General features: G+C 47.0%; 1 protein-coding gene and 1 long non-coding RNA gene across 3 annotated transcripts in view; one reads left to right on the top strand and one right to left on the bottom strand.

Moving 5' to 3' along the window:
• Positions 1-4562: 4562 nt before the first annotated feature.
• LOC142941009 (uncharacterized) lies at positions 4563-9497 on the bottom strand. Its single transcript, XR_012951095.1, has 2 exons — positions 7628-9497; positions 4563-6781 (listed from the first exon to the last, which is right to left on the bottom strand). It is a non-coding gene; the product is annotated as an uncharacterized LOC142941009 (long non-coding RNA).
• prr36b (proline rich 36b) overlaps positions 4838-9868 on the top strand; it is a 29239-nt gene continuing 24208 nt past the window's right edge. The window contains exon 1 of one of the 2 annotated variants that reach the window (XM_076083150.1): positions 4838-5115. The gene's annotated coding sequence lies outside the window, so the exon portion shown is untranslated. Of the gene's footprint in view, positions 5116-5749; positions 5930-9868 lie in introns of those variants that run through there. The other variant, XM_076083163.1, reaches the window with a different exon arrangement.

The raw sequence follows: 9868 nt of genomic DNA, 5'->3' as shown, positions 1-9868 counted from the left end.
GCTCAATGGAGGAGGGATGTTTCAGGACAAAAGGGTACTGTACATTTTATTTATTGTTCACTGACATGCCAACTTAAATGAATGATTATTGTTTACAACCACAACATGTTTCAATGTTTATTGACACATACTTATTTGCACTTAACGAAGACTGATTTAAATGTGTCACATGGGAGCAAAGCACTGTGTATGTAACGTGTTCTCCTTGTGGTAAGGTTATTTTGTGCCATTTTAATTTAATGGTAACTTTGCATTGGTTTTCTTGTATTTTGCATGCGGTCTTAATTATTTTTTAAGTTATGGCTGAAAAGGGAGTTTCTCAGTTTCTGTAAAGGCGTTATTTATTAAATATTTTCTGTGAAGATGCTGCTTCTGAAAGCAAGTAACTGTAGATCAAATAAACTGGAAAGACTCAAATTGTGTCAATGTTGTTGAGATGAGTAAAACCGGCCAGTGTTATTGTGCCGAGGATTGCTTTTTTAAACTTGTTTATTACATTTTCAAGAAATATAAAACAACTGTATCAATATGCAAAAATACACAAGAAGAAAAATTTGATTTTTATTTTGTTTTAATTATATTTATTTAATTTTTAATGGAACCCAAGTGTTTCATTTAGAACCTACCCAGGGAGTTCAACTGAGAACCCATTTATATTCCAAGGTTTTTATTTAGAACCCTAAAGGGCCGAGGCTGATTTGGTGCCCAGAGCCCACAACAATCATGGTACACAATTACAGTTTTTGGGGGTGCGTGGGCTGGGTAGTGGGTGTTCCACTCTAACAGCCATGCTTTCAATGATCCTTAAAGAACTTTCTTTCTAAAAAATAACCTGTCTTCCAAAAGGGTTCTTCAGAAGTCAATGGTTCTGGATCGAACCTTAGTCCGAACCATTATCTGAGAGCGACAGCAGTAATGAGAGCTTGTACTTAAGTACAGTTGTGCTGGGATAGGCTGCTTTAGAAAATGATACCAAGCTTGGATTGCACGAAGCCAATGAGCCTTCAGTGTGTTGTTGTAGTCTGGCACCACTAGAGGGGGAGAGCAGACTCTGTCTGCAGCCACCAACCAACCAACCAATCAATACAACCCAGAGCCAATGAAGAAAGCTAAAACAGCTACTTAAGGAGGAGAGGGGGGTGGTACATTAAGAAAGGGAGCAGTTTGTTGCCTTCATGAAAGATGAATTACCCTTAGTAAAGTGCTTAACCTTCAAATCCACCATTGCCACAACCTTCATCTCAACACGAAGGTAAACGGACGCAGAGTCTTCGGCTGCACCGGCCAAAGCAAACGCAGGATGGACAAAAAGTGAGAGAGCGAATACAGGACGGACAAAGATCCAAGGCAGACACGTGCACACTCGCTCCTCTTAGTGCGGAGGAGTGGCACGGCTGTCCGATACCCTCGGCACCTGCATGCATTATTTACTCAAGGACGCTTAACGGAGGCTGAGACAAAGCACTTAGAATCAGACTGACAGGAACTGGCCAGCCTTCAGAGTGAAGCTGGTTAAACAGGCCTATTGAGGAAACGCGCAGCATGGCGGCCGCTTCCCCAATCCTAGTTAACTGCATTCACACGGCAACCCAGAAATAAGTAAATGACTGGAATAAAGAAATACACAGCAGGAATCTGAATCCAGAGGTTCTTTATCTGCATTTGCATTAAGATCGTCATCATTATTCTGCGTAGAATAGACGTATGTATGCAGCACCTGGCCCGCACGCCGCAGAACAACATGCATGATATGCTGTAAGGCGTTTTCCATGTTGCCTGTGCGTCTTTCTTCACGTGTTGCACCGTTGGTGAGCTCGCTAGCATTGCTGCATGTTAATGATATGCTGTGCTGGCACATTGCTCTCTTTAGGGAGTCCATGGGCGGCTGCACCCGCGTGTGCTAACCTGTAACTGCCTGGCATTCATACACACACACACACACGATTGAGTCTCTCATGCATTTTTGAAGCCAATTGTGTTAAAAGGGGTTTGATTGACCTCTACAAAAAAAAGATGGCGCCCGATGTGCTGGGTGTGTCTCGCAATGCCGGCTGCTGTCTTGTGCGGTGGTTCTGGCCGAACTGGGGGGAGATGACTGTACACACTGGAATACATGAAACGCAATGTCTGTGTCTGATTTTAAATAACCAATGTGTTGTGTAAGAGCTTGTCAAAGGTAGCAGACCCCCCCCCCCCCCCCCCGGACCGGAGGAGGCCGAGGGTTTTTGGGGGGCTTGACAGTGTGCCAAACCCTTTTGTGCCGCCCCAGCTGGACTGTGTACCGGTGGATGGGGAGGGGGAAAAACAATGAGATAAATAACACAGGAACTGTGCAGCGGGGTACACAGCCCTGCCTCTTCCTGTCTCCGCTGCCGCACACCACTACCGCCTGTGTGGAGGAAGAAGAAAAAACACCTTCCTCTCTTTGTTGCGGCTGGTCGAGCATGCCAATACGTCTGTCAGCCGTCAAACCAGCAGGCATCAACCCCCCCCCCCCCCCCCACGGGAGTCCCCACCTTCTTCCTGGTCTCATGCCTTTCACACACTTGTGCATGCACACCGCACGGTCACATCATTTTAAAACTAAACTCAAGTCTGATCAACTGTTTGAATAACTTGACCTTCAGTTATGATTCAACAGCAAGACCAGTGGCAAGAATTGGCTGTTCCATTTCAGAGGAGCACCGACAAAACATGCTCTGGAAACCCGACAGCGGATGATAAAGGGAGACCAAGAGATAACATGTCTTTTGTTTGTTTGTTTTTGTGCCACACATTTTCCACCCTGAGCTCAAACAAATCTCTCCCTGCTCTCCAGTACTTGGAAAGAGCCGAGTGCACCGCGGGCTCGACATGAAAAGGAGCCCGTCCGCAACAGAGCGGCGCACAAAAGCCCAGCTCATGTCGACAGGGGGCATGCGGGCGGCCGCTATGGAAGAGCTGAGCGGCAGCAGCAGCCCAGCAGCAGACAGAGAGACAGACAGACGGGCAGGCGGCATGCCCACCCAGACTGTCTCTGGAGAAAAGCCCCGTTCTTCTAAAACCGTGAAACAATGCCCTTCTGTGACCGAAAAAAAAAAAACACACGAGGCGCGCTGTATCTGCTGCTCCTTGCTGGCTTCTCTCCGGCTGTGACAAACTAAGCTGGCAGGCAGGTGCGCATGTTTAATTAACTGCATGGGAATTTTAAAATTGCAGGAATTTGACTTTTAAGACAAAGAAAAATGTCCGAAACCTTAAATATTGACATTGGGAAATGACTGCAATCAACAGGTCTGAAATGTGTTCAGAGATTTTAAATCCTGGATGCAACAGTCACATTGAGGCAGACAATGACTGCAACTTGATGCATGTGGGGCAGCAGTAATGCACGTTAAGTGTGTGTGTGTGTGTGTGTGTGCGTGTGTGTGTGTGTGTGTGCAGTGGGGCATGGAGAAGGGGAGAAAAGGCTTTAAAGAGGAGAGGGAAAAAAGGGGAGGGGGGGTTGCAGGGGCCACAGAGTGAGGGCAACAGACAAACCGGGAGGAACTCGGGTATGGGGAGCAGGGTGACTTGCAAGAGGTGACATCATCCTTAATTTGAATAATCCCCAAAGCCTGGGAGGGGATTGGCTGTGCTTGGAGAAAGCAGAGGTTCCCCCTGCCATTCGCCATTCAGCCCTTTCAATTGCAGCGTGGTGCGGCCCGTTGTGGCGGATGCTGCCTTCAAGGGACTCATTGCGGCCTCCTATTTCTGAGGTTGGAAGTTGTACAGAGAAAAAAATGGTTTTAATGATTCCGAAATAAAACAAATGTGCTTTAATAACTTTTGTCATTTATTGTGGTAAAAAGTGGAGTTGTTCTGTGCCAGTTGGTGTGTACATCTGGAGGGAGCCTATAGTATTTACAGGCAGTGACACGAGTAGGCCCCGGCCTTTATTAACATAATGCAGATTGTAGCAGTGTTTGCCCATTTGACAGGACTAACACAATTTATTTTGCTATTCATCTGATAAAATATATTTTTTGATTTATTTTTTTAATCTTCACACAATATTTCACTTGACATTGTGCTTCAATATAACATATTCTGCAGCTAATTTGCAATCAAAGGGGTCCTCTGCCAATTTTGCACATTAAGGTCATGTTGCTTGTAATGGTTAGAGCTAAAGAACAGGTGGACAATGTCTTTTGTCGCTCTGAGGGGAGCTTTGTAAAAATCAACCACATCAGTTATTATAAATCGTGGCCTCTGCTGCTTTGATTTCGACCATATTTTGTATTTTTTGGCAGCAACTAATGATTATTTCCATTACCAATTAATATGCTAGTTGTTTCCTCAACTAACTGATTGATTGTTAGGTCAATAAAATGTTAAAGAACAATGCTAATGACTAGTGTTATTTCTTAGCCTGGCAACTGTTCCTAGCCAAGAAATAGTCTGGCACAACCCCCCCAGGCTAGCTGTTCCGCCGTTGCGCGGTCGTTGAGCTAGGCTCTTCTCATTTAGCATCAACTCTGGAAGGTTTCCCAAAATGTCGAGTTATTTAAAAAAAAAAAAAACATTATTTATCAAGTATCACATCACTTTTTAGCTTGTTTTAATAGATGAAAACATATAAATCTAACTTTTAGCTAGTTTCATCTCTACAACTGACACACATAGAACCCCAGTTTACCAGTCGGATCCTGCTTTTGTACATAATGTCGCGGTTTATTTTTTACAACAGCTCAAAAATTATCCCGAGCCTTTCATATGTAAACCTCTCATTATTCCGACATTTCCTGAAGCACCTGAAGGCAGCCCTCTCCTCCATCCCTCCGTTCACCGGTCTACTCTCGTGTGTGTGTGTGTGGGGGTGTGGGGGTGTGTGGGAGAGTAGACTGAAGCGTCATTCTCCTCCTTTCTTCCTTTCAGTGAACGCGCATCACTTGTGAGAAACGGCGCTCGAGACCCACAAGTTTCTTGTCGCTCGGCTCGATTCGCTCTCCCGCGATTTCCTTCCGTTCCTCCCGGCTTCATTTTCACCCTCATCCTCACTTTCTTTTTACCCCTGACTCGAGGATCCACCGGGCTGTACTGCTAACACTGGGCGTAGCTGGAGAGGATTTTGCTTGCTCACCGCTGCACCGACTGGTAAGGGCGAGATTCTCTTAGCATTAGCTAGCATGCTAACGTCAGTTAGTAACTGCTGCCGGGCTAATTAACGTTTTACCAAAGCACGAAGCTTCTAAAGGAACGTTATGCCCATTACAGACGTTAGAGCCCCGGTTTTAACGCTACTACCCGTGTGTGTACTATTTTAACACTAAACAGTGCATCGGAATCATGCTGTCTCTTTGTGTGAATGAACATTTCCGTTAAATACGCAGTTGAAAACGTCTAAACGGTTTGGTTTTGGTGTCACCTCGTCTTTTAGTGGACGAGCCGCTGTGTTTCAGACTCGGTGTGATTCCCGTTGAAAAGGGTTGATGGGCGGTGGCAGGCTGCGTGGTCTGTGAGTGCTCAACAGATTACTAACCTAACGTATCATATACGTAATTTTAACGTACGCTCCTTTTACTCCACAAACAGAATGTTTTCAGTCTTTAAAGCGACCATTTTGTGTGTATTTTCCCCTCCTCGCTCAACTTTTTTTTTTTTTTTCTTTTTCTCCTTCTCATCTCCACTCCTTCATCTTCCACCGCGGATGCCCCATTGTTCTGAGATGGGCCGAGTGCTGAGAAATGTTTCAGTCGCCTCGGGGGGCGAAGAGGGGGGCGGGGGGAACCGGCACATTTAGCGGGTCTACTAAATTAATGCCCACTCTCAGTTTTGCATGTCAACTAAAACCGAATAAATTTGCATTAACTTATTGTGTAAAAGCAACAATTTCCTCGGAGGGAAGTGCGTGAAGCTGAACTATCGCCGAGATGGATGTGCGCAGACTCGAGCTGGCCTGTAATCAGAGGTGATTAATGTTCTCGCCCCCCCCAGAAGTGATCAGCTATTGTGATGTGAGAGTGAAGGCTGGAGGCCCTGTAGCTGCTGCTGCTTCTCTCTCTCTCTCTCTCTCTCTCTCTCTCTCTCTCTCTCTCTCTCTCTCTCTCTCTCTCTCTCTCTCTCTCTCTCTGAGTGCAACAAGCCAAGATTACACTCCCATCTGTAGAACAATGGGGAGGAGGAAAAACACTGCCAGTTCCTAAAAAGCCTGGCCAAGAGCATTTAATCAACTGCAAAAAATCTTTAACCTCAGCCCACAGAGCACCATTCCAGATCGTCTCAGAGCTTCTGCGGTCCGCGCACGGTTCACGGATCGGTCAAATATCGACCACGATGGCACTGATGTCGTCATTTTTTTAGTAGATGGCGACTAATATGAGCACTTTAAAAAAGGCACCCGGGGGCTTTGGAGACACTCCAGGACTCTTTAAGTCAGAGGTGGGCTTAGCCATCAGCTAGTCACTCTCCGTGGTGCACGGATGAGAGAATGGCTGACTCACCGTGTTGGTGGATGAGGCAGGGAAATGGAGGACAGACAGGCAGAGGCCTAATGCTAATTTAAGATGGTTCTTTAAAACGATTATCGGAGGATGCGGATTTACTGCCTGAGGCATCTCGTGCGTGGGCCGGATTTGTCAGAAACTATACTTGAATAAATGAAGCCGATTATTGTAATTTTGAAAAGAATTGGGCACAACAATCTCCTCTTCATCGCGGGTTGGACCACAGTGACATCTTTTATTCGCCCTCACTTTGTCTCCTGTCACTGTCACACTCTGTTGGTCGAGCCAGAATCCTTAAGTACGAGAGCGTATTGTGTCTGAAACACAGAGAGGGGGGGGGGGGTGTTTACAAAGGAAGCTGCTAATGCTGAAATGGAAACTATTAAGTAGCTGCAATTTTGATAATGATTAACAATCAGTTAATTAGTGGATGGTAAATCAAAGTACTGATGTCCTAATGACTCTGCTTACAGGTTCACGAATGCAAAGAGATGCGTGGCTGTCTTTGATTTAGATATTTTACAATTGGTCCCTCGGTTTTGTTGAGACATCAGTTTTTTTTATCGTCTGTGATTTATTATTCAGCTGAAACGATTGGGCAACTCGCCAATCAACAAATCTATAATCGGCGACTATTTTGATAATCAAAGAACTGTTTCAGTCTTTTTTCCCCCACCGGTTCCAGCTTATTAAATGCGAGTATTTTCTAGAATGTTTTATGGAAAACCGAATATCTATCTGGATTTTAGACTGCTGGTCAGATGAAACAAGCAATTAGAATATGCCACCTTTGATTCTGGGGAGTTATCATGGGCATTTATCTATTTTTTTTGTCATTTCATGTGCTTTTATTTTAGGTCAATTTAAATTCTAATGTTCTCGTGCCCCCCCCCACACACACACACACACACACACACACACACAGCTGGCCTCTTGACCCATGCCCCCGCCCCCGAGAAGACTGTCGCATTAATAGACCTGTGTAGCCTGGGGACTGGCGTTTGGTGGGTGTGTGACTCAGATTGAAAGCCCCCCCCCTCCCCCCCCCCCCCCCCCAGCTCTGAACTTCTCAATTGTGAAAAGGGCAAGCCTGTGCCTCTGGTCATCACACTGAGCGCATGACCCTTGCACTTCTTGGCGTCTTTAAAAATTACCACCATCACCTCCAGCCCTCTTTTTTTTTTTTTTTCTTTAATCCACTGCAACAGCAGCACAATAGCTTCTTGTTTGGATGTCATCAGCAGAGACTATGTCCGGGTGTATTTCCCCTCTCTGTCTTCTGGGTGATTGAGGCCTGAGGAAACGCCGGCGTCACCGTCCACCCTCCCGGTCGTGATAGCGGCCTTGGTTGTCACAGTTGTCAGGGCATGCAGTCGGCAACTGCCGGTTGTGGTTTTGAGGCTGTATCAGCCGGCTGGCAGCTGCAGTAATTTGCTGCGTTTGGGCGCTTTGAATTCCTCTGGTGGGAGGACGGATAATATACGTGGTTCCCGGCCTTGTTGCTGGGCTTCAAGGCCACTTTTCTCCTTTTTTTTAATTCCACAATGTGTTAGCGGTGCCTGGTTGTTTGGTGTAATGCAACGTTGGAGTCAGTGACAAGGTTTTTTCGATCTGCCACCTGTGGTTCACAGATATTCGGTCAACGAGTCCCTCTTTGTATCGGTTTTGCTCCGGCACCCAATGTGGTCAAGATTATGTCAGAATCTGTCCTCACCATATGGAACGATCGGCATTTGTGCCAGAAAGTGGTGCTGACAGAATGATACTCTCTTCGCCATAGGCAGCTGTAGGGGCCATTTTATTTCTCTGTCATATCAATTTCTCCCGGTGACATTTAAATCTGCTTGTGCCCTGTCACCGTGTATTAGTTGGCAACTCTCTTGTGAAGTGCTAAATGTATGCTCATGGTTGTTGTGGATGTGGTGAAAGGAGCTTCTTGGCAGTTAGTTGGCAGATCTGGGGCCAGTTGCGTGGCGTACGTTTAGAAAGCTAGAGGAGCTTTATCTGGTCAAACCGTCCGACCTGTCCGCCGCCCTGCGCAGGGATCAGATTCCACCTAGAAACAGTTCCACTTCAAACAGGAGGACATAATCCTCTTATGGACACAGTCGTTCCGCTTGTACTTTGCTGTGCGCGTGTCCATGTCCCTCCTCCCCGGGGGCCAAATCTCGAGAGAACGGCAAAGCCTCCAGGGTGAGATTTTTGCCGTCATGTCCAGATGCCACGGTTCTCCCCTCGTCTCCACGTATCTGCTCTATCTGGGTGCCATTGATCCGAGCCACCAGCTGGTCCTAGGCTGGCCTGATCTCATTTACCCCCAAAGAGGAGCTCGTTTGTGGGCAGACGGCCCATTAAGGAGACGATCCAGCAGCTCTTCAAGTTACAAATTAGCCCTCATCCCTCCGCTGCCTCTCAGTTTGGGCCCTCTGTCTCTCCCCTCGTCTTTCTGCTTCTCTCTGTCCCTTTTTACCCCTCTCCCCTCCCTTTCTTTTTCATTGTCCTCTCTTAAAACCTTGTCACGGCTATCTCTCTTATCTCCCAGGGGAGAGAGCTAACAGCATCAGAGGAACCTGCCTTACTAATGCACTTCCTCTGTCTGTCTCTCTCTGTCTCTCTCGCTCTCTCTCTGTCTCTCTCGCTCTGTCCCCTCCTCTCCCCACTTTCTCCTGTGCGATCAATATCCACACAGTTGAGCTCCGCTCTGCCCTGCTGGTCGTCCCTGCAGGCGGTGGAGCTGAGCCAAAGCTTGCAGTGGGGCCCTTCGCCGTTGTTTGCAGCCGGGCTACGTTTTTGGGGCTGACGGACCGTCCCTATAGTCCTGCCTCCCCCACGGTATTGTGAAGTTTCTGGGACACACCGAGGCCTCCGCTACATATCCCTCCCACGTTCTTTCTTGGTGTCTCTCTCTCTCTTTCCCCCGTGTCTGTGTACTGTTTTAGGACACATGAGGCCGACTGTACAAGATTAGCATCTCTCTTTGTCCAGGGTTAACACACTCTGTCATGTGTGGGGGGGCACCATGGGAATGACAGGGTTCGGGTGTTTGTATCTGTGTTTTGTGTGCGTCGACTTATTTGGTGCTTGTAAAGGAGGAGGGGGGGGGAACTCACACGATGTGCAGCCCTGAGCTGTGACGGCATCGGTATTCTCCGTCATTTGGGTGCAGTCTTGTTGCTAATTTGTTGCATTGTTTTATGCCAGTGAGAATTTTGCACCCCCCCCCCTTCATTTCAGTTGAGTTATCACCGGAGGACATTTTGAAATCTTAGTGTGACGCTCCGAAGTCTCCTCGGGATTAGTGCCAGCCTCACATGGTCACATGTTTTCTGTGATCCAGGTGTCTGTCGCACAATCTGCTGTTCTTCCCTCACACTAAACGCAGAGACAGGAGGAAAAGGATCTCG

Source organism: Anarhichas minor, unplaced genomic scaffold (genome assembly GCF_050575085.1).
Source record: "Anarhichas minor isolate MPS153535 unplaced genomic scaffold, ASM5057508v1 ptg000007l, whole genome shotgun sequence".
NCBI lineage: Eukaryota > Metazoa > Chordata > Actinopteri > Perciformes > Anarhichadidae > Anarhichas > Anarhichas minor.
This window is presented reverse-complemented; position numbering and strand designations above follow the sequence as displayed.